Source organism: Leptodactylus fuscus, chromosome 1, assembly GCF_031893055.1.
Source record: "Leptodactylus fuscus isolate aLepFus1 chromosome 1, aLepFus1.hap2, whole genome shotgun sequence".
Taxonomy (NCBI): Eukaryota; Metazoa; Chordata; class Amphibia; order Anura; family Leptodactylidae; genus Leptodactylus; species Leptodactylus fuscus.
Window position 1 is genome coordinate 74,998,175 of NC_134265.1, and position 26,533 is coordinate 75,024,707.

Below are 26,533 nucleotides of genomic sequence, written 5' to 3' on the forward strand. Positions count from 1 at the left end.
TTGCATTATGTCCCAATTTTGCACCAGCACCTAGTGTTAAGTAAGGCTTGTTTTGCACCGTATAGGTTTTTCATATAATTTATTCTTGAATTCATTCTTCCAGTTTTCTTGTCCTGATTCCCTTATTTAGCATATTTTCTAGTTTACTTTATATCTTTCTCTTATTGCTCTTTCAGTGTTGTATAGATCCATAATATGGCCTCACAGCAGAGTAGATAAAATGTAACTTTTTATGCTATTACTGAGAATATAACCTTGGGGGCATTGCTCTGGGCCTTTCTCTTGGTGGGTTGGGCCTTGGGGCAGCGCCACCTGATAGCTGTGTCCCGCCCTGTTTGCTATCACAGGTTGGGAGGGAGATTGGCTATGCGTGTATGGAGGCTGTCATTCTGGATTATAACTTCTGGAGGTTATATACGTCATCCTCCATTATTGGCCCTGTGACAGGCCCGTATATATATATATATATATATATATATATATACCTTTTGAGAGTGGTCTGCATTAGAGATGAGCGAACACTAAAATGTTCGAGGTTCGAAATTCGATTCGAACAGCCGCTCACTGTTCGAGTGTTCGAATGGGTTTCGAACCCCATTATAGTCTATGGGGAACATAAACTCGTTAAGGGGGAAACCCAAATTCGTGTCTGGAGGGTCACCAAGTCCACTATGACACCCCAGGAAATGATACCAACACCCTGGAATGACACTGGGACAGCAGGGGAAGCATGTCTGGGGGCATAAAAGTCACTTTATTTCATGGAAATCCCTGTCAGTTTGCGATTTTCGCAAGCTAACTTTTCCCCATAGAAATGCATTGGCCAGTGCTGATTGGCCAGAGTACGGAACTCGACCAATCAGCGCTGGCTCTGCTGGAGGAGGCGGAGTCTAAGATAGCTCCACACCAGTCTCCATTCAGGTCCGACCTTAGACTCCGCCTCCTCCGGCAGAGCCAGCGCTGATTGGCCGAAGGCTGGCCAATGCATTCCTATGCGAATGCAGACTTAGCAGTGCTGAGTCAGTTTTGCTCAACTACACATCTGATGCACACTCGGCACTGCTACATCAGATGTAGCAATCTGATGTAGCAGAGCCGAGGGTGCACTAGAACCCCTGTGCAAACTCAGTTCACGCTAATAGAATGCATTGGCCAGCGCTGATTGGCCAATGCATTCTATTAGCCCGATGAAGTAGAGCTGAATGTGTGTGCTAAGCACACACATTCAGCACTGCTTCATCAAGCCAATACAATGCATTAGCCAGTGCTGATTGGCCAGAGTACGGAAATCGGCCAATCAGCGCTGGCCAATGCATTCTATTAGCCCGATGAAGTAGAGCTGAATGTGTGTGCTAAGCACACACATTCAGCACTGCTTCATCAAGCCAATACAATGCATTAGCCAGTGCTGATTGGCCAGAGTACGGAATTCGGCCAATCAGCGCTGGCTCTGCTGGAGGAGGCGGAGTCTAAGATCGCTCCACACCAGTCTCCATTCAGGTCCGACCTTAGACTCCGCCTCCTCCGGCAGAGCCAGCGCTGATTGGCCGAAGGCTGGCCAATGCATTCCTATGCGAATGCAGACTTAGCAGTGCTGAGTCAGTTTTGCTCAACTACACATCTGATGCACACTCGGCACTGCTACATCAGATGTAGCAATCTGATGTAGCAGAGCCGAGGGTGCACTAGAACCCCTGTGCAAACTCAGTTCACGCTAATAGAATGCATTGGCCAGCGCTGATTGGCCAATGCATTCTATTAGCCCGATGAAGTAGAGCTGAATGTGTGTGCTAAGCACACACATTCAGCACTGCTTCATCAAGCCAATACAATGCATTAGCCAGTGCTGATTGGCCAGAGTACGGAATTCGGCCAATCAGCGCTGGCCAATGCATTCTATTAGCCCGATGAAGTAGAGCTGAATGTGTGTGCTAAGCACACACATTCAGCACTGCTTCATCACGCCAATACAATGCATTAGCCAGTGCTGATTGGCCAGAGTACGGAATTCGGCCAATCAGCGCTGGCTCTGCTGGAGGAGGCGGAGTCTAAGGTCGGACCTGAATGGAGACTGGTGTGGAGCGATCTTAGACTCCGCCTCCTCCAGCAGAGCCAGCGCTGATTGGCCGAATTCCGTACTCTGGCCAATCAGCACTGGCTAATGCATTGTATTGGCGTGATGAAGCAGTGCTGAATGTGTGTGCTTAGCACACACATTCAGCTCTACTTCATCGGGCTAATAGAATGCATTGGCCAATCAGCGCTGGCCAATGCATTCTATTAGCGTGAACTGAGTTTGCACAGGGGTTCTAGTGCACCCTCGGCTCTGCTACATCAGATTGCTACATCTGATGTAGCAGTGCCGAGTGTGCATCAGATGTGTAGTTGAGCAAAACTGACTCAGCACTGCTAAGTCTCTGCATTCGCATAGGAATGCATTGGCCAGCCTTCGGCCAATCAGCGCTGGCTCTGCCGGAGGAGGCGGAGTCTAAGGTCGGACCTGAATGGAGACTGGTGTGGAGCGATCTTAGACTCCGCCTCCTCCAGCAGAGCCAGCGCTGATTGGTCGAGTTCCGTACTCTGGCCAATCAGCGCTGGCCAATGCATTCTATTAGCCCGATGAAGTAGAGCTGAATGTGTGTGCTTAGCACACACATTCAGCTCTACTTCATCAGGCTAATAGAATACATTGGCCAATCAGCGCTGGCCAATGCATTCTATTAGCTTGATGAAGCAGAGTGTGCACAAGGGTTCAAGCGCACCCTCGGCTCTGATGTAGCAGAGCTGAGGGTGCACAAGGGTTCAAGTGCACCCTCGGCTCTCCTACATCAGAGCCGAGGGTGCGCTTGAACCCTTGTGCAGCCTCGGCTCTGCTACATCAGAGCCGAGGGTGCGCTTGAACCCTTGTGCACACTCTGCTTCATCAAGCTAATAGAATGCATTGGCCAGCACTGATTGGCCAGAGTACGGAATTCGGCCAATCAGCGCTGGCCAATGCATCCCTATGGGAAAAAGTTTATCTCACAAAAATCACAATTACACACCCGATAGAGCCCCAAAAAGTTATTTTTAATAACATTCCCCCCTAAATAAAGGTTATCCCTAGCTATCCCTGCCTGTACAGCTATCCCTGTCTCATAGTCACAAAGTTCACATTCTCATATGACCCGGATTTGAAATCCACTATTCGTCTAAAATGGAGGTCACCTGATTTCGGCAGCCAATGACTTTTTCCAATTTTTTTCAATGCCCCCAGTGTCGTAGTTCCTGTCCCACCTCCCCTGCGCTGTTATTGGTGCAAAAAAGGCGCCAGGGAAGGTGGGAGGGGAATCGAATTTTGGCGCACTTTACCACGTGGTGTTCGATTCGATTCGAACATGGCGAACACCCTGATATCCGATCGAACATGTGTTCGATAGAACACTGTTCGCTCATCTCTAGTCTGCATGAATACCGGTGGATGGGAGCTGGGCAGTTACTTGCGTTAATGCAGCTATGTATACCTCGGTCTTTCTGGCCGTTTGTTTGAGTGCGAGCTGTCATGGTGATGACCTTCTTACTCTGGAAGTATTTGTGAACACATCTTTATAAATCACACGTGGAACACCTCCAGCGCCATATTTGAACACATGGACCACTGACAGGATAGCTGTAGAGTAGTCTATCAACTCTGCAAGTTATGGTGTTACTATATTAGAGCAATCTATCATCGTTGCTTGTTATGCATTAGTTATATTTGAACCAAGTTGTCTTCCTTGGATAACCCCTTGATGATTCACAGTATACCGGTGACGAAATGCGTAAGATGAAAAACTGAGGTAACACTATGAGAAGGGACAGGTGTGGACTAGAGATGAGCGAACACTGTTTGGATCAGCCGATCCGAACAGCATGCACCCATAGAAATGAATGGAAGCACCTGGCACGGCAACCAGCCACCAGCAAAGTGTACGTGCCAGGTGCTTCCATTCATTTCTATGGGTGCGTGCTGTTCGGATCGGCTGATCCAAACAGTGTTCGCTCATCTCTAGTGTGGACTGCCCTTGTAAGCTTTTCTTGGCGCTAGGAACTGTATAGATATATTAAAGGGTCAGTGGAAGACTGCAGTTCTGCCTGATACCAGAATGGATGCTCCCATTGCCTAAATCTTGGATGGATACTCCTGCCCTTGGTGAGATCAAACCGTTAGTATAATTGTTTGCCTGATCTCCATGTTGGTCCTTTTATCTATATATGAGGTGTGGTTGTCTTTGTAACTTGTTATGCCCTGACTGTGGACATGTCTATTTGGGCTTATATCCATTATCATATGGTCAGTAGACAACTATATGTTAACACCTTCTTAGTGCTTTGAACTTGCTACATTTTTCCTGAGTTTATTAATAATTTCCTCAGGTGTTTGCATGTGATACATAACCAAATAGTTGTCCATATGGTAGATAGTACCATATACATGCATGTTTTTTTTTTTTATTAATTATTTTGTTGATATGGTTATATTTTCAGTAATAGAATTAAATGTTACGTTTTATCCACTCTGCTGTGAGGCTTTATACAACTGTGCATTTGCTACTGTGGATATTGAGTTTCCTTGTCATCTATAGCTTTTGCTGTTTAGATCCATAATATGCTAAGAATTTTGTGCCATGTTACAGAGGTATTACCTCTTACAGTAATACTTATAGAGGAGAATACAATCTCTCTGGTAGGCAACAGGTAGCAATAAATAGAGTGGCTATGGATATGAATATGGTCCATAGGTACTCACTGTAATGCCAATGGCAAAGAGCTTTGGAGTCTGCAGGAATTCTAAATTTGTGCCCTGTTGGTAGAGCAGTATGTCAATAAACTATAGCTCTTAGGGCCCCTTCACACGGAGTAAACGCGCCGCGCATTGTAGCGCGTTTACGGCGCGTGTACGCCGCGTTTTTTTACGGTGCGCGGTTACGCCGCGTTAACGCGGCGTAATCGCGCACCGTAAAAAACGACGGCGTACACGCGCCGTAAACGCGCCACAATGCGCGGCGCGTTTACTCCGTGTGAAGGGGCCCTTACAGGAAGAAATGCACTCAAAAGGAGGAAGTGGCTATAGAATTGTATCATTGATATAATATTGCTTAAACCATTACCTCCTAATAAAAATTCAGAACTGGGGATTTTATTTTTACATGTTCACTACGAAGCCAAAATGACATATTACCTATAGTTTGCTGGTTTTTACGATTAAGATGATACCAAATTTATGTAGATTTTGTTATTTTTTTAGCACCTTAGAAATCAAAAACTTCTTGGAGCCACCATATTCTAAATGTCTTATTGTGGGGCCAGTTGTACTTTATAGTTCTACTATGTTGAGGCATGTATATTGTTTTGGTTGAATTTTATTCAACTTTGTTTTGTTTTTTAGATGGAATAGTGAAAAAAATGGAGGCTTGGCCATTTTTATTTTTTTTCTTGCTATCTTTATACATTTGTAGATCGGGCATTTTGAAACCCGAGGTTGCATAATTTTATAGTTTTATAGTTATATAGTTTTATAATTTTATAGTTATATAGTTTTACTATAGACCACAATGCTACTGTATTGCAGTCTATGGTGACATAATTACTATTGAGCTCTGACACAAACAACGCTCAATAGTACTAAACCATTGGCAGGCCTGGGAGCATTCAGAAGGCTCCTGGCTGCCATAGTAATGGAATGGCTTCCCCAGTATTCCCACAGAAAAAGCTGTTCTATTGCTTACAACAACACTGAAAATTAAAGTAGCAAGTCAGATGCCATTATTACATCTGACATCCATTACTTTTGTTAACGGTATGTGGTCGAAACTGCCTTCAATCACGGGCTATGCTGCCAGGTCTTTGCTATGACACAATAGTTATGGCCCCAGTCAGCTTCACAAATGACCTAGGATGTACAGTTCCATCCTGGTGGATGTAAAGTAGACAATCACATGAGATAGTCTTACCTATCAAGGGTACGCATAACATAGAGGCAAACTAAGCGGCTGCTATGTGACCCATGGAGATAAGGATCCCAACCCTGGTTATCCTCTTCTCCTTGCCACTGGATGGTAAGAACGTCTGCAGAAGTCTTCATGCTTGGGGGACTATTACTAAACAAACTGAGGAAAATTAGTCAAAGAGTCAGGAAAAACCTACAGTACTGGTAAATGGGGGCCTATTTTGATCTTTGCCATGGATTCCCCCTTTTTTGAACACCAATGCCATGCTGAATATTATATTAATATAGTGCATAGCAATAAAGATAAATATAATATTCTAAAAAATAAATGTATTTACTAGAACAGCATGTCAGCCCGATACTAATGATACATAACTATATCTCTCAAGGATACTTCTCTGCCTAAGAACAATCTATACCGTGCATGTATTCATAATCATATTTTTAGATTTATATATTAGATTGTTCAGTTTTTCCTTATTACCATGGTCCTATTAGAAATATTAATACAAAGCACATTTTATTCAATAATACAAAGAGCATGCAAATGTTTGACTTCATTTGTAAAGGTTACAGAAAGGTACAGTACAGTAAATGGTAGAACCAATTGCTCTTCTCTTTGTAATTATAGCATGTCTTTCTAGCTGATGCCTATACAATGCATTGTACAGCTTCTTCCTACTACACCAATTAATAACATTGGCTGGTTACCATAGTAATGCAAATGACATCATAGTATGATGGGATGCTACAGCCGTGACAGCACAATGGCTCTATAAAATGGAAATATTACCAGCAATATACCTGAAAACGGCAGTCATTATTTCCTATAGTACGTCAGGAGTAAAAAAAAAAAATCTACAAATGAAACAATGTTGACATTTTATTATTTATTATAGCAATATACTTGTTTCATTTCTTTTCAGAAAAACTCTGGCTATTTGGATTAAAGTCCTATTATTGGACTAATTATTGGGAATTTACCCTCCTATGTTCTACTTTAACCGGTTAAGGACCAGGCCCAAAAGTATGTTAAAGACCAGGCCTTTTTTTTCAAAACTGACGTGTCACTTTAAATGGCAATAACTTTGAGACGGTTTAACTTACACAAATGATTTTGAGATTGTTTTTTTCGTAACACATTATACTTCATGTTAGTGGTAAATATTAATCAATATTTTTGTATTTATTTATAAAAAAACTAGGAAATTTTATGGAAATTTGGAAAAAATTGCAATTTTCAAAATGTGAAATTCTCTGCTTTTCAGGCAGATAGTCATACCACCCAAATACATGAATAAATATTATCTCCCATATCTCTGCTTTATATCGGCATCATCTTTTGATTGTCTTTTAATTTATTTTGGACGTTACAAGGCTTACAAGTGTAACAGCGATTTTCTAGATTTGCTAGAAAATTCTCCAAACCAATTTTTTAGGGACCGCTTCAGTTCTGAAAGGAATTATAAAGGCCTATATAATAGAAACCCCCATAAATCACCCCATTTTCAAAACTACACCCCTCAAATTATTCAAAACAGCATTTGGGATGTTTGTTAACCCTTTAAGTTTTTCATAAGAATAAACATAATATGGAAGTGAAATTTAGACATTTCATTTTTTTTCATTAATACATTCATTTAGACCTAAAATTAACACATTCACAAAGGGTTAAAGGAGAAAATGCATCTCACATTTTGTTATGCAATTTCTCCCGTACACAAAAATACCCCACATGTGGGCGTAAACTGATTTTTGGGTACACAGCAGTGCATGGAAGGGAAGGAGCGACACTGGGTGTGTGAACAGCAGATTTTGCTGGAATAATTTTCAGGCATCATGCCTCATTTGCAGAGCCCCTAGAGTACCAAAACAATGGAAACCCTCCAAAAGTGACCCCATTTTAAAATCTACACCCCTCACAGAATTCATCAAGGGGTATAGTCAGCATTTTGACCCTACAGTTGTTCCACAGATTTTACTAACATTGGGATGTGTAAATGAAAAATTACTAAAATGTCACTTTATCCCCAAAGTTTTAATTTTCACAAGGGGATAAAGGAGTAAAAGTCCCCCACAGTTTGTTAAACAATTTCTCCTGAACACGGCAATACCCCATATGTGGCCATATTCTGCTGTATGGGAACATGGCAGGGCTCGGAATGGAAGGAGCGCTATTTGGCTTTTGGATGGCAGATTTTGCTGGAATAATTTTAGGTGCCATGTCGCATTAGCAGAGCCCCTAGAGTACCAATACAGTGGAAACCCCCTAAAAGTGACCCCATTTTGGAAACTACACCCCCCACAGAACATATGAAAGGGTATAGTGAGCATTTTGACCCTACAGCTGTTTCACAGATTTTATTAACATTGGGGCATGAAAATGAAAAATTACTTTTTTTCCAATAAACTGTCAATTTAGCCCCAAATTTTTCATTTTCACAAGAGGATAAAGGGGAAAAAGCTCCATAAAGTTCGTTAAACAATTTCTCCTGAACACGGAAATGCCCCATATGTGGTAATAATCTGCTGTATGGGAACATGGCGGGGCTCAGAATGGAAAGAGCGCTATTTGGCTTTTGAAGGACAGATTTTGCTGGAATATTTTTCAAGTCCCATGTCGCATTTGCAGAGCCCCTAAAATATCAATATAGTGGAAACCCCCTAAAAGTGACTCCATTTTGGAAACTACACCCCTCATAGAATTTATCTAGGGGTTTGGTGAGCATTTTGGCCTCACAGCTGTTTCACAGATTTTATTAACATTGGGACGTAAAAATGAAAAATTACTTTTTTTTCACAATGTATCGTCCATTTAGCGCCATATTTATAATTTTGCAAGTAGTTAAAGAATTAAAATCCCCCCACAGTTTGTTACAAATTTTCTCCTGAACACGGCAATACCCCATATGTGGCCATAATCTGCTGTATGGGTACATGGTGAGGCTCAGAATGGAAAGAGAGGTATTTGGATTTTGGAGGGCAGATGTGGCTGGAATAGTTTTGAGGGGCCATGTCACATTTGCTGAGCCCCTAAAGTACAAATACAATGGAAACCCCTCAAAAGTGACCCCATTTTATAAACTACACCTGTCATGGAATCAATCAAGGGGTATTATCATTTTGTGCCTAAAATGCTTCCAAAAAATGAATGTCCAAAATGAAAATTGAAATTTTGAAAGAAATATGCCATTTCGGTGCCCAATACGTTGCACCTACTTTGTGTTGTCAGAGACCTGCACTCCTAAAACTATTAAGGGGCCATCCCGAGGGGCAAAAAAATATATATGTGGGTGTAAACTGCTGCTTGGGTACACAGCAGGGCTCAGAAGGGAAGGAGCACTGCGCTTTTTAGCTTTTGGGGTACAGATTTAGAGGGACTTTCTGGGGGCCATGTTCCTTTTGGAGAGACCTGGAGGTAACTGTAAACCCCATTTTGTAGGGGCAAGTTTAGCGTCTCTGCAAAAGTGTCATGGCATCCAAAAACCAAACCATCTGTGCTCCAAAAACCCAATAACCCTTCTGTGTCCGTCTGTGCCCTAATATCAGTTTATAACCACTTATGACATTACGTGCGTTATCCCGGGTACACCAGTGTCATACATGTGCCCTAATATCAGTTTATACCCACATATGACATTACGTCCATTATCCCGGGTACACCAGTGTCATACATGTGTCATAAACTGTAGTTTGGGCACACAGCAGGGCGCAGAAGGGAAGGAGCGCTATTTTGGTTTCTGGAGCACAGTTTGGTTTTTGGACGTCACTTTTGCAAAGCCCCTGAATTGTCAATAAAGTAGAATCCGCAGACATGTCACCCTATTTTGGACACTAGCCCACTGATGGGATTTATCAAATGGAGTAGCGAGAATTTTTAACCCTTGAGTTTTGCATTTATTTAGTTTCCAGAAATGAAATCGCAACTGATAATGAGAAGTTAAAAATGAAAAATTTCCAGAGATTCGCCATTTCAGTACCCGATATGTTGTGCCCAGCTTATGTCAGCAGAGACACTCCAAAAACTGGTAAGCGGGTATCCCGGGCACAACAGCTTTCAGAGCGTTCATCTCTGATACAAGTCGGACACAACATATTACGCACTGAAATGACGGGTTCCTGGAAAAATGGTCATTTTCACCTCTCACAATCAGCTTCGTATTCATTTATGGATAATAAGTTATAGCAAAACTTGGGGGTTAAAAATGCTGTCTGTACCCCTGGATAAATCCTTCAGGGGTGTAGTTTCCAAAATAAGGTCTCATATCAGGGGATTCCACTTTACTGGCATTTCAGCTGTGCAAAAGTGTCATGGCATCCAAAAACCAAACCGTCTGCGCTCCAAAAACCCAATAACCCTTCTGTGTCCGGCTGTGCCCTAATATCAGTTTATTACCACATATGACATTACGTCCGTTATCCGGGGTACACCAGTGTCATACATGTGGCATAAACTGCAGTTTGGGCGCACAGCAGGGCGCAGAAGGGAAGGAGCGCGATGAGGCTTTTGGAGTACAGATTCAGATGTTTGGTATCTGGACGCCATGTCATGTTTGTAGAGCCTGTAAGGTACCAGAAAAGTGGTTTCCCCAAAGGAGTGACCCCATTTTGAAAACTGCACCCCTCAAAGAATTTCTCAGGGGGTGTAGTGAGTATTAGTATCCGGACGTGACTGCACAGCGGATGGCGAAGAGGGAATATATAAGCTGTGCGGAAAACATTGCAGACACCAAATTCCCTACTATGTCCCAGTAGCTCCTATGATTGGGGGAGTCACTCTGGGGGTCACTCTGGGGGTCACTTCTGGTGTCTGTTCCCTCATAAGCTGTAAATCCGGGGTGTCCCCTGATATTCGCTTGCACAGCTTATACATTCCCTTCCTGACGCCGCCAGTTGTATTCTAATAATTTGGCGATTTTGGGGTTTTTTGTCTTCACATTGGTAGATGCTATATTTTCTTTATTCTTTTGGTGACGTGGCCATATAAGGGCTTGTTGATTGCGGGATGTGATGTATTTTGTAATGACACCATTTTTGGGTGCCTACAACATACTGAATACATTTTATTAACTCTTTCTTGCTGGATTTAAAAAAAAAAAAAAAAAATCCTGGCATTGAGTTGTACCCTTTAAATTTTGCGCCATGTAGCGTACAGTATAAGTAACATGTAGCCTTTATTCTGTGGGTCAGTACGGTTACGGCGATACCTCATTTATAGTATTTTTTTATGCGATACTAATTCTGCAGAACAAAAACACATTTGGGGACATAAATCAGTGATTTTTGCATCGCCATCTTCTGAGAGGCGTAACATTTTTATTTTTCTGTTGACAGTGTGGGTTGAGGGCTTATTTTTTGCGGGACAACCTGCGCTTTTTATTGGTACTGTTGTGGGGTGCATATGATTTTTTGATCACTTTTTATAGCATATTTTGTAAGGTGATATGGTGAAAAATCATTACTTCCGGCGGGTTTTTTCCGTTTTTTTTTTCAGATGTACACCGTATACATTAAATATTATTTCATTTTTATTGTACAGGTTGTTACGGACGCGGCGATACCAAATATGCATTGTTTTTATTAATTTTTAGTACCTTTTTTTATATAATTCATTTTGTATAGAGAAAAAGGGATTTTTGGGCTTTATAACTTTATTACTTTTTTCATACACTTTATTTTTTTTTAACTTTTTTTTTTTTTTAACTTTTTCATGTGTCCATTTAGGACACTTGAATCAGTTGATGCTTTGATGAAAGCACCAACTGATTCTGTATAGTAGCTTGCAAGACACGAGCAGGACATGAGCCTGCTCGTGTCCTGCAAGCAGCAGAGGAAGTGAGACACATCGCTCACTTCCTCCATCGGTCGGCAGGATCAACCAGGTATGTGGGGGCTCCGGTAGACTGGGGTCACTGGCCAGACCCCAGACTACCTTCTACTGACATCGGCACCCCCCGATCTCGCCGTGGGGGGTGCCGATCAGCTTCAATCTGCGGCGGATCCCTTTCGATCGCGCCGTGATGTTTCACGGCAGGATCGAAAGGGTTAAAGCGTTCAGTCGGAACTGAGTCCGACTGAACGTTGTTGAGGGGGTGGTTAGGTGTCAGTAACACCTAACTCCTGCCCTCCCCCCGCCCCACCCCCTGCCTAGTGAGTCTCTGAAGACCGGCCATAAATTTACTATCGGCTGGTCTTAGAGACCAGGACTGCTGGCCGTAAATTTACGGCCAGCGGTCCTTAACCGGTTAAGCTATTAAATATCTACATCATAAATAAATTCACACTAAGGGCTCATACACACAAATTATTCTCTTTTCAATTTGCAATTAATCAGGATTTTCTCTTTTTCTGATGGTCCATTAGTACAGACCGTGAAAAAATAGATATGTGAATAGACACACCAAAATGATTGTGTTCTAAAACCAGCCATGTGGTAACCATTACAAAAATTACCGTTCATGCGAATATTGCCTTATCTGCGACTATCTTACCTTGTAGTAAGAATGATCATTTTGTTTCTTCTAAAAATAAAGTGAGAAATACATAAACTAAGCCTTGATGTAACCTTAGCAACTAAAGTCAAAATATCCATTGTATATCCAGATATTGAAATTAAACACTTTAGTAAGTGCTTCTGTATTTTTTTATTTTTTTTTTAAATCTGTAAATGAATTTATAACTGTTTCAGAAATTCTATGTTTAGAGTCTTTGACTAAAGTCAAGACATAGGTAGTAGGGATGCCGAAAACAAAGGTAGCTGGGATACATACCTAGAAACAAGATATTATAGTAAAAATAATCTGTCAGCTTAACATGTTCTTCCCACCTTTCCTACATACATCCATAGCAGGATGTCAATAATTGTCCTGTGTAATGGGTGGCTCTGATGGACTCTTTGTGAATACAGGAGACACCTACAGAATGTGTCCTGTGTATTGTTTCAGCTCCTAGTAGGCAAACACCTCAAAATTTTTGAGTCATTTTGGCTACTAGGAGTGCGGACCAAGCTAAGGCCTGGTTCACATCTGTATTTGGTATTCTGTTCGGGGAGTCCACTTGGGGACTCCTTGAGCGGAATACGAAATGCATTGACAAGCAGTGAGCAATGAAAGCACATGGACCCCTTAGACTATAATGGGGTCCGTGTGTTTTTCGCGTGGTGTTTACTGGAGTCATGCAGAGAGGAAAGTAGTTCATGAAGTAGTTTTTTCTCCGCACTAATCATGTGGACACCATTCGGAAAGAAAACGGACCTCATTATAGTCTATGAGGTCCATGTGCTTTCATTGTTCACCGCTTGTCAATGTGTTCAGTATTCCGTTCAGGGGGTCCCCATGCGGACTTTCCAAACAAAATACCGAATGCAGATGTGTACCCGGCCTTAACAGATCCACAGCCTATCTATATTTTAGGACTTAATGGTTTAGTTTTTTTTTTTGCCATCTCTGCATATCAAATGACAGAACTTTTTAATTTCTCTGTTAACATGTGAAGGCTATAATAATAGATGGCTTGTTTACAGTGGGGTGATTTGTAATTGTACATGCCACCGTTTTTGGGTAATATGTATTTTTTTTAGCCTTTTTATGCTTTTGAGGGAACTGTATGCAAAACATCTGCAAATTTGCTATTGTTTGGCGGGGGGTTTATTTTTATGTTGTCCACTGTGAGGATAAAAAGGCATCTTAACATTTTACTTTGGATTATTGCAGTTGTGACAATAAAGAATTTGTGAAGATTTTGAACTGATATTTACTAAATATAAAACCTTTTAAAAAAAATACTTGGGGAACCAAATTCAGAGAGTAATGACCTCATTTTTTTTATTTTATTTTATTTTTATTTTCATTGAGTTTTGTAAGGGGTTATTTTTTGCAGGGAAAGCTGTATTTTAAAAAATTATACCATTTTGGGGATATAAACATATTTTGAATTATTTTTTATTTTTTATTTCTTTTAAGGAAATGAGGTGTCCAAAAAAAATAAACCTCAGGCATTGTGTATTATTTACCAATTATATGCCTTTGGCTAGGCCTAATAGGCATTCATGAATGGTGAGAGAAGAGACCCTCTTGCTCTAACCCCCTTGAATGCTATGATTTGTGAAGTCTTTATAGTAATGCTATGAAATCTTGATTGTAACAACTAAGTTGTTAATAATATGGCAAAAACTACTGTATGCATGAGCATATCTTGGTACAGTATAAATTTCTATGGATCTTTTATGGATATGTAAACCAGATCACGCTGTATTACACTTAGTATCTATTTGGAAAGAGCTTCAGCATCTACATTACATTATTGAATCCCTCAAATGTATATTTCCTTGCTGTCTTGGAGGGAGAAGTCACAACAATAGTGAAGAGATATCTATACCTATATACTGTACTTTTTATAGCAATATGGTTCGGTCTGTCTACAAAATTTTTACTGTTTTCAGAGTTGATATACCGTCAACATTTTAGCTTATATAAATTAAGGTTGTCGTTTTCAGTACCCTTCCAATTGGGATTGTACACCAGTCCACTATCATTGGCCCATTTCAGGAGAAGGGCAGTAGATCAGTCTCAATAGCTAGATCAGCACGGGGCAAAATTGTATATTAGCACTGCAGGATGGCAGAAGCCTATTAAACATATCCACTATATGACCACTGGTTATACCTTGGTACATTTTATACAGACCTTGTATTACACAAACTTTTCATCTATATTCAGATAATAAATAATTAATGATAAAATCATTTATTCGCTCCAGATGTATGTTTAAGACATTACGTATATGTTAGGGAACCACAACCCTGCTTGACTCTTTTTATGAGAAACTCATTGTCCGTGGCAGCATTATTAAAACAAATTAGTAAGCCTTCCAACAGCTTCATTAAAATTGTATTATGTTTTTCTACATCATCATACCCATTAATGCTCATGTGGTGTATGAGTGTTAGGCAAATGTAAATGTGAACAAAAGAGGCCTGGAGAAAGAGCTGTTTTATGTTTGGTGGAGGCTCTGTGAATGGCATTGAGGCTCAAAATCACTGTTAGAAAACGGAATTCATTGCAAAAATACAAATTGCCTTGAAAAATACTTTTCCACTTGCTTGAATGTAAAATTATAACAACCCATTATACAGTATGTATAAATATACTGTACACAATACAGACATGTATCACCCATGGATCGAGCACGTGTAGCAATACATATATTTTTTGTGTCTCTGATTATGTAGTTCATGCATCATCCACTTCAAAGAGTTTTTCTCAGATGTGTATCGTGAGTTCTATCAGCTCTGCATGTCTGTCTATTGCTACATGAGCTATTACAGCTTAAAGTGATATTCTTATCATTTGTATTTATTAAATCCTTTGTGAAGCATAATGCAAACACCTAAATGTTTACAACAGGATTTCCTCTAAGAGGCATATGTCTGACCTCTGCTGCAATTGTTATTTTCATTGTCAAATTTAATCTAATATAATATTATATATCAGGCACTCAGTCTAGCGTTCGTTGGTTTTACATGCAAAATATTGTATTTTACACTTAAATATAAATCAGAATAATAAATAGCCCTTCAATAACTTTTCAACCAACTTTGTAGAAATCAATAGCAAAGGCTGACACAAGAAACTTAGCCTGGCCCCCTTCTCTTCCTAAACGGACATTCATTCTGAAATATTTGCTTAATCCTCTAGTGAGATGAGACTGAAGATCACTTAGGTGTCAGTTTACAGTACACAATAGAAGTCTATGGAGAAGACGGGGGTGAGGAGGGGCTAAGTGAGACACATGGACAAAGGAGCTGAATAGGAAGTTTTATTTCTCATCCCCAGTATTCTTTTCACATAATGTCCTGTATGACCCTGTTAAGGCTTTTTAGAGAAGGGCAGAATTAGATGTTCAGATTCTCCTCATTGTTCTTTGCCCAAAGTATGGGAGACATCTTAGCATTTAGTCTCCACCCACAAGTACAAAGAAAACTGAGAATTAGAGACAGACGCTGTAGACTCCACTGTACTACTACTTATTTTAAGTCTGTTGAAAGGTTACTGTAGGTATGCCTTAAGATTGGTAAACATATGTTTAGTACTACAAAAGGAATATCATTGCTAAGGATCAGGATTGGCTATATACCATGGTGAACTTTTTAGATATGAATATTATGGACAGATGTGGATAATATTAAGAGTGGGGTTGGTCAGGGACCAAGGATGCAAGGTGGCCTATTGGCATGCAAATGCCAATAAGTCCCATTATAATCCACTCTCACATCCACTCTCACATCCCTTTCCATCGGTTCCTGTCCTCATTAATGATATTAGAGACTGCTGAAGCCTGTGATTAGTTTTCACCAATGTGACTGCCAAGGCCTGTGATCCATAACGTCATTCAAGAGACCAGTAGAATTCTAAAGAGGATGAGCACCTGCATGAAGGAGTACAGGTTAGATGAGTAACAGTGTTTGTTATATCCTGAAGAAAAGATGCAGCACCACTCGCTTTCATATCTTCTCTCGCCAATAACCCTAAACGACTCATTTATAACATTTATTCACTTCTTATGCCAAAGGTGCAGGCACCTGTCACAGAACTTGTTGCTCTAGAAATGGCCATGTACAAATCAACAACAATCATCAGGAAATAACCCAAACTCGAAGCAATATCTTTCCTCTTCCCTGCTTTGTTACTACTTGTGAACTCTCATTATTTGACCCAGTAACAAAAGAAGTCTCCCAAATTCTTCTTCTTAGCCTACTACTTGCACAAGCAACCCTATCCCTCCTCTGTACTCTGCAATAACACCTCAATAAAATTTTTAAACCTCTCTCTCTTCTGGAGTCTTTTCCCTCCTGCTTCAAACATGCTGTAATAGCCTCACTACTGAAAAAACGCTCCCACCTCACTACATTTCCTCCTTTATCTCTGTCTACCACCCTTATAATTCTCTCCATTATGCCAATGACCTTAGACTTATAGCCTCTGTTATTGGAATATCACACTCCTATCTCTAAGACTTCTCTCGAGCTGCAACTGTGCTCTAGAATAGATGAGCGAGTACTGTTCGAATCAGCCGATCCGAACAGCACGCACCATAGAAATGAATGGATGCACCAGGTACTTCCGCTTTGACGCCGGCCGGCCGCTTAACCCCCCGCGTGCTCGCTACTTCCATTCATTTCTATGATCCGAACAGTACTCGCTCATCTCTACTCTAGAATACTCTACAACCTGATTAATACCCAACTTCAGCAGCTTCAAAAATGCCCTAAAATCACTTATGTTGAGGCAGGCAGGCTTATCATCGGACCTGACCACATTTTCCTACATTTCCTCACACTTAGCTAACATTTCTTATCCTTAACTATCCTTTCTACTTTATTCCTCCAAACCTGACTGTTCCATCTAGAAGTTACCCTACACTCCATGTACTTAGTATCTGTATATTTACATACACTGGCATGACAGGCTCATACATCTTCGGGTATATTACTTTGATAAAAGATGGCTGGACCATTGCACCAAACAAGCCCTCTTCTCTCTTGTGTCCCCCTATTTCCTCATAGATTGTATGCCCTCACTCTTATTGTTTGATATGTTAATTCTTTGTCATATTGTAATCTAAAATATTGTCTGTTCATAACCCTTCTGACTATGGCACTATATGAGTATGATGTGCTAACTTTGCATATATTTAACTACTTTGGCACTGTATGATAGCGAAACCCATTGTATGCATCTGCGCGCCTTAGATAACTATCTGGGAACCAAGTGTCTTATGTCCTATTTAGCTAAGAACATGGTGTACAGATCTTCTATGGTGTGTGTAGAGCAGTGCGAGGACAGACAAAATAAGTCAAAGAGCAGAGGAGGCAAATACATTGTGCAGGGGATATTTTTATTTAATAAAATATATTGCAAAGTTCCTCATTCCAATAAATAGTATCAATTTCTGAAAATAAGCTGAAAGTTTAGGTGAACATTAAGCTTCTGCTGTAATGTTTCAAAGCATAAAAAGGTTCAATGGTAAATATCATATTTCATTATTAGCATTAGCAGCTATTCTTTTCCATTTTCCAGTTGAAAATTGCAAATGTATTTTATATTAACAGACTTAAATTATTATACTTGCAGGAAATAAAAACGCTTTCTAAATAAATTACCCTTGTAGCTGTGTGTCTCCTGTAACATTCCTATAAGTGTAATTGTATGGCAGCGGTAGCATTGCTTCAATACCTGGGTTATTGTTTTACCTTTTCAAGAATATTAGGTGAAATAATAATCGACTTGTTGATGTAATATATTATTACATAAAATATATAATATTCTCTAAATCACATCATAAAGTGAATTGTATGGCCCGTTTATACTATTAGAAGGACTAATATATTAAAGTGCATTACTGGGTAGAACTAAATTTTGGAGACAGGCTAATCTGTGCCCTCTCTAAAATGCTGTTTGGTGTAGGGTTTATAAACACAGCAAAGCTCTAACGTCTTGGAGCATGTACAACTTTGCATGGTCTTTACTGCTCTTAAGCATGAAATGGTTTCAATAGACGATACACAACAATCATATAGATGACTTATCTTTATGTTCCAACTGTTGATAGATTACCATATATACTCAAATATAAGCCAAATTTTTCAGCTCAGTTTTTATGCTGAAAAAGCCCCCTCGGCTTATACTCGAGTCATGCAGCACATACACTGCAAAGACCTGCATAAATTAAGTGAAGGGGGAGTGCCCTTCAGTGGTTGCTACAGTAATGATATAGGACACTCCCCCCTTCACTAGCAAGAGAGATGAAAGCCCAGGAGGCGGCAGGTCATCCAGGAGAGCTCATACAGTAAAGTGAAAGTAAAACACACAGGTACATACAGCGCCGCACCTCCCATGAGGCGACCTGAAGCGACCGCTTCAGGTGGCGCTATGCCGGGGCTCCAGTGGGGGGCGGCATTTTTGCTGTCCTAAGCCAGTCCAGGACAAGCCTGTCCTGGACTGGCTTAGCGTCACTGTCACCGAGTGGTGGATTGAGGCGGCCCTGTGGACGCAGCGCTGCTCCAGCAGCCGCCCCTCATGCTTAGCAGAGAGCAGGTCCTCTCCCTGCCTGCTCTCTGCCTGCTTACACAGCCCGCTCCGATCCGCCCCCTCCGCTCTGCCCCCTCCGCTCGGCTCCACCCCCTCGGCTCTGCCCCTCCTCGGGTGGGGGGGGCTTTCTGACGTCCGCCTCAGGCAGCACAAAGACTAGGTTCACCCCTGGGTACATACTGGGGTTACAATTCCTATTAATGTCAGACATTTGGGGTTATTAATTTAGTTTTAGAAACTCCATGTGCCTCACATTAATAGCAGTTAACCCCATGGACCATAAATCACATGACCATGGTCAGACTTTTATCCTCTAGAAGTAACAGAATGAATGACAGCAAGCAGAGATCTAGAAAACTGTGAGAAATTGATACAGAAAGTATATTGGAAAATTGTATATCTTTTTATTGTACATTTGTTTGTCAATATTCGTCTGAAAGTGGCCAACCTCTTTAATATTTTGTTGCACAACCTTTTGAGGCAATCACTGCAATCACATGATTCCTGTTACTTTCAATGAGACTTCTGCACCTCTCAAAAGGTATTTTGTGCCACCTCTCATGCAAACTGCTCCAGGTGTCTCGGGTTTGAAGGGTGCCTTTTTCAGATGGTATGTTTTGATTTGATGCTTCTTTACAATGTGACACTTTGAATTGACAGTTGACATAAAATGTAATTGTATTGATGGATTCGAGGATTGTAGTAATTCCGATAAAAGCAAAGCCTTGTTGGTTCCACCAATGGTCATTTAGATGTTTTGTCTGTAACTTTTGTGCATAAGGACCCCTATGAATACCAAACTACAGTTGCTTGCATTAAAACTTCCTCTAGGTTTGTATTTCCCAATGTTGGGTTAAGTCCCAGCATTGCTGTTTCCCCCAAAAAGTCATTCCCCGAAAGTAATACATAGCAGAGGTTTTGTTGAATTGCCTAAAATAAGGTACCCCCCGAAAGTAAGACGTCCCACAATAATAATAATCTTTCTGCGTGAAGATTGTATGAAGAAAAACATTGCAGTCGACTGAACACTGTGCACGATGTTCCGTGTGCACAGGTATGCTGGCTGCTGATGCCGCTGCGATACATTGTATCCACTGTTCCCGCTGCTGTAGGATTAAACTGGGAGATGCCTGCTCTGTATACACTAAGCATGGTATGTGGCGGGTGGTTCCACTCTTCCAGCTCATCCCACAGCAGCAGGAACGATAGATACAACGTACGGCATCACAGCAGCAGCAGTAGCCGGCTTTCCTGTACACACAGAGCACCGCACACATCGTTCAGCCGGCTGCAATGTTTTTCTTCTTACAGTCTTTGCGCAGCAAGCACATCTCAGCGTAGCGCAATGGTGGCAGCAGCACACAAAAATAAAATAAGAAATCCCCTGAAAATAAGACATAGCATATCTTTAGGACCAAAATTTAATATAAGACACTGTCTTATTTTTGGGGAAACACAGTAGTTATCCTTGGAAGGGATTTCCCACATTTTTGGAACTTATACAAAAACAACGTACTGTCAAATAAGTCTATCATAGTGTCTGTTGTAAAACCTGAACCATTTGAGTTTTTCATGAGAGACAAGGTAATTGGGGAATCTGCACTTAGCTCCCTGACATTTCCATTTTCTGTTATGGAAGGACATAGAAGGACCACTATAAGAGACAGAGACTGAAGAAATCTCACATTAAAATCTTCCAGACCTAGAGTTCAGAAAAGAGGACTTTCAAACTGAGCAGATGAAGGATCATAAACTTACTCGAGCCACAGAGAATGTAAATGTAGTGAATGGGGTTCCTGTATAGATTCTAGTTAGTGTATCCGGTACTGAAAAAACTGCTCGGATTACTTGGGAACTAAAGATAATGATCAAAATGCGCTGGACTCAGTGGAGAGAAATCCATTAAAGGATGAAAAGAACTAGAGTTGGTGGAGGCGTATTTTCCTGACCTCAATATTTGTATGGATATTTGTGTGATATGTGTTAGTTAACTCTTTTTTGGTGTGCTAAAACAAAAAATTCAATATGAAATGTAAATACATATCCACCTTATAGTGCTAAAGGGCTTGTCCAGCAACATAAAAAGTTATTTGGTCGTTGTTGATACATGAATTAATAAAACTTACTAGGGTTGAGGGGATATCATCACTCCATAGGGAGAGAACCACCATATAGGTGTGTGGAGTCTTATTAAGCCATGAGTGCTCCACTGTGCAAAGGAACATGGGATGTCTTTCTAATTACATCATGGAAGATAGACTTGCACATTCTCAGTGAGCACCCTCTATTGGTGTGCATTCTTGAGGCACTGGCATCCTAATTACATCATGGAAGTCAGATTTGCATATTCTTCCCATAAAACTTACTAATGCACTTTAATTACAAATGTTGCACTATTGTATTATTGTATGGGTATTTCAGACACATTTCCAGAACCTCCTTCTAGGTTTGTTCCGACATCACCAGAGAAGCTCCTTCCATTTTCTGTGACATTGATGTACTTGAAGGGGGCAACAACCATATTACTGTTTATAGGCTGGACATCCCCTTTAAGATAAATGTGTTAGAGGAATAAAACCTCATTGTATTTGAAAAACATCCTGCCTTTTATTCCCTATAAGGTATTGGTAAGGATACTGAAATATAGTTTTATATTTTTAATAACTAGACATTACTAGAGATGAGCGAACACTGTTCGGATCAGCCGATCCGAACAGCACGCACCCATAGAAATGAATGGAAGCACTTGTGACGCCGGCCAGCCGTCAGCAAAGTCAGCGTCACAGGTGCTTCCATTCATTTCTATGGGTGCGTGCTGTTCGCATCGGCTGATCCGAACAGTGTTCGCTCATCTCTAGACATTACCAAAAAGAGGAAAAATACTTTATGCAAAGAACTGTTAGCTTAAATATAAAATGTATCATTTATAAAGATTGTAGTTCTCTATGAATCATTATTATACTACCTTGGTAACAGACAAGAAATTCATAGATAACACAAAAGGAATTGTACGGAGATGCTAAAGGCTAGAGGCGCGCCATGTATAACAATTATCTATAGCTAAGCTTTAACTTTATACCTCTTGTGGTTACTATTGTGTCACTTTCCAAACCACCATTCTTAAGCTTTCTGATAAGAGGTTACCTTCTTGGACACTTTTCAGGGTCCAGGCAGGCTGCCAGTAAACGTTTGTTCGTAAACTACAGATTTCCTGGCAACTCGCCTTGGATAAGCCACTGGGCTCTTGAGATAAGGTGTCTACATTCTTGTAAATTAAGCCATAGATTATTGATGTCGCACCCAACCTTTAAAAACCTTTGTACTTAACATAGGGTTTTCTATACTTCACCTTTATGGCAATATTCAGTTAAAAGAGCAGTCACTTGCTGGAAATATTTCATTATGGGGAAAAAAAGTCATAATAAATAGGATTTAAAATCATTGACCTCCCGGGAACATGGAAATTGCCATTGTCAGTGCAACATGGAATTTAATATACACATTGTAGTTTCTTTTCTGTCAGTTTTCCTAACCAAAAAGTCTAAGATTTCATGCACATGACAAAGTGTCATCCATTTCATTTTTTGAAGAGGCGCTCAGATTTCATACGAGTGTCATCCGTTGTACATTCATTTCAATATGGGCAGCTCGGATCAGTAAATACTCATCTAAATAGGACATGCTGCAAAAATATCGGCAACAGAATGGATTATAAGACGCTCAAACTGCATGATTGTTTATGCCATGAAGTCAAAGGGCAGTGTGATGTTTTTTGCAATGTCCATCACATGGCCTATTTGACAACTCATTGAATTCAATGTGTATATTCACATGGTTATTTTGTTTGATATCCTGTTTTTCACGTCTTTCAAAAACTGATCTGCATTATCTTTGTCCGTGATGATGGCCCTAGATAGTGACATGTGAACAGATGGTGACGGCAGGATTAAAATCGGCAAATGATTGGCCATTATTAACTTATTATTCATAATAAGTTCATAATAATTACTCATAATTAATCTTGTGAATAATTGCTGTTCATGGACTTGTAAGGACTGGCATGGTCGTGTGCATAAGGTCTAAAGCTATATAGACATGACAAGTGAATAATGGCAGTGTGATGCACATTTTTTTAAGGGATGTCATATGGCAGCATTAAATTCAATGTCTGTGAATGGGGGTTATTCATGTTACCGTTATTTTGATGGTCCATTATAACAGAACATCAAAATATAGGTCTTGTTCTATTTTTGATTGTTTTCACAGATCTTTTCATATGCTGTAATATATGGGGGATCCTTTAACCCCTTCCCGCCGATGGCATTTTTTGATTTTCGTTTTTCGTTTTTGACTCCCCTCCTTCTAAACCCCATAACTTTTTTATTTCTCCGCTCCCAGAGTCATATGAGGTCTTAATTTTTGCGGGACAATTTTTTCTTCATGATGCCACCATTAATTATTCTATATAATGTACTGGGAAGCAGGAAAAAAATTCAGAATTGGGTGGATTTGAAGAAAAAATGCATTTCTGCGACTTTCTTACGGGCTTTGGTTTTACGGCGTTCACTGTGCAGCCAAAATGACATGTCCCCTGTATTCTGTGTTTCGGTACGGTTCCAGGGATACCAAATTTATATGGTTTTATTTACATTTTGACCCCTAAAAAAAATTCCAAAACGGTGTTAAAAAATTTTTTTTCTAAAAGTCGCCATATTCCGACGGCCGTAACTTTTTTATACATAGGTGTACGGGGATGCATAGGGCGTCTTTTTTTGTGGGGCCGGGTGTACTTTTTAGTTCTACCATTTTCGGGAAATGTTATTGCTTTGATCACTTTTTATTCAAATTTTTAGCAGAATTAAAACAGTGAAAAAACGGCGGTTTGGCACTTTTGACTATTTTTCCTGCTACGGCGTTTACCGAACAGGAAAAATATTTGTATAGATTTGTAGAGCGGGCGATTTCGGATGCGGGGATACCTAACATGTATATGTTTCACAGTTTTTAACTACTTTTATATCTGTTCTAGGGAAAGGGGGGTGATTTGAACTTTTAATACTTTTTATATTTTTTTTTTTTTTTTTTTACTTTTTTTTTTATTTTTATTTTTTGCATTTATTAGACCCCCTAGGGGTGTTGAACCCCAGGGGGTCTGATCACTAATGCAATGCATTACAATGCTAATGCATTGCAATGCATTGCAAAAAAGCATCATCTCTTTTGCAGGCTGCATACACCAGCCTGCAAAAGAGAGAATTTGCAGACTGGCTGGGAGCCCTTAACAAGGCTCCCGGCTGTCATGGCAACGGGGGGTCGGCCCTGGAGCATGCTCCAGGAGCCGGCGATCCCTGCCAAAATGGCGGCGCCCATGCGCCGCCGGGAAGATGGCGCCTCCGGCGCCTTTGACAGCAGCGCCGGAGGGGTTAATGCCTCCGATCGGTCCGGGGACCGATCGGAGGCATTAGAGCCGGTTGTCTACTGCTTGAAGCAGTAGACACCCGGCGGCTATGACGGCCGCCCGGCTCCCGGGCGGTCGCCATAGTTACAGACCCGACACGCGCCGTACTATTACGGCGCATGTCGGGAAGGGGTTAATACAGGTACGCCTCGGGTGCAAAATGGCCGTTTTGCACCACGGTTTGAATGTAGCCCAAGGGTAAGTTCACACGGAGATATTTGGTCAAGATTTTGAGGCCGTATCCACCTCAAAATCCTTACCAAAAAGATGGCTCCCATTGAAATCAATGAGAGCCGCTCAGGTCTTCTTTTCAGGAGCTGTTTCTTCCAGCTCCCGGAAAAAGGAAATGGGACGCTCATTCTTCAGGCTATTTTGCCTCGCGATTCGGCCTGAAGACACACCCTCCTCTGGACTAGACCCATTCATTGGGCCTAATCCGGAGCGAAGTGCATCGGCTTTCAGTTGCGGCTACCCGGTTTTTGGTCCAGAACCTGAGGCGGCTTCCATGTGTTACGCGTGTTAAACGGAACCCATTGGATTACCAAGTCAATGGGATTCTGTTTTGAAGCGCTGACTCTGACACGAGTTTATGTCAGAATCAGCGCTGCGTTACATCATGTGCACGGGTCCTTAGTTAAAAAAAAGAAACTAAAAAAACTTACACATACATGGACCACAAATAAAGCAGTGATATCAGTTAAAAAAACAAGAAAGATGACAAACCCAGCCGTGTGCATGGACCCTAAGGCTATATTCACACTGCTATTGTTTAATCCATGTTCTGAGCTGTCATAAGTTCAAAATAACAGAGTGAAAAACTAATAGAATGAAGAATGCAGATGGAGCGCCTTCTGTCTATATCTATCACTGTAATATTAAATAAAAAATGATGTTTTCTGCCATCCTGTTTATTTTTTTCATTGGAAGAAAAAACACTTCACGGATGGAGGGGCATGGAGGCTTGCAGGGAAGAAACAGATCTACATCTTTTTAACATGCCTGTGACTATAAATTACTGGTAACAGTGATCTAATGGACAGTTGCCAATAGATCACCGTTATAAGTGATCTTTAGGCTAAGGCCCCACAGGATGATATGCAGTGCTGAAACGCTGCAGGAAAAACCGTGGAGGGAACGAATCACGGTTCTTACCGCAGCGCTTTGAACAGAAAGCTCAAGGAGTTTTCCTCCTTGGACTTTCTGTTACCATTATATCTATGGAGAAGCTGGCAGCATTTCCGTAGATATAATTGACATACTGCGATTTCCAAAACCACACCGGTTTTGGAAATCGCATCGTGTCCGCGCTGCGGTTTTTACTGCAAATTGGGCATAGGACTCACATGAATCCCATCCACTTTGCAGTTACTGTATAACACCATGATTTTTCCCACGGCGTTTATGCCGCAGGCAAATCGCTGCATTTCCAGCCTGTGGGGCCCCGGCCTTATATAGGATCCGCAGAGAACATGTACATAATGGGTGAGATTTATGAACAACGGCATTTTCAATGCTGGTCTTCATATCTCCTGCATCGGTGGGGATTTAGCTGATTTATGAGGAGGCATAAGCACATCCTCCAGGTGTTAGCATAAAAATGATAGGTGATGTTTTTGCAACTGGCATTGAAAAGTCTCCAACTCACAGTTTGTGATTTTTTTCTATGCCACAAATATGATAATGTACCCTCATAGTGTCAAAACTTATAGCAATTAAAATAATAAATAAAAAGGAAAAATAACTCACTAAATTCAGAAAAAAATTAAGAATAAAGATGTGATTGCATTTTTCATTGACATCAAGTGCTCAGAGGCATTAATATGTTCTTCTCATACCAAAAAATAAATAATTACATAAACAGAGACAACTTCTAGAGGTAGTCGACGCTTGTAGGCTTGCCCTAAGACTCCGTTCCCAAGTGTCAGAGTGAGCGCTTCAAAACAGAATCCCATTGACTTCAATGGGTGCCGTCTTACTTGCGCTACACATTGAAATCAATGGGATAAAAAGCTTCCGATT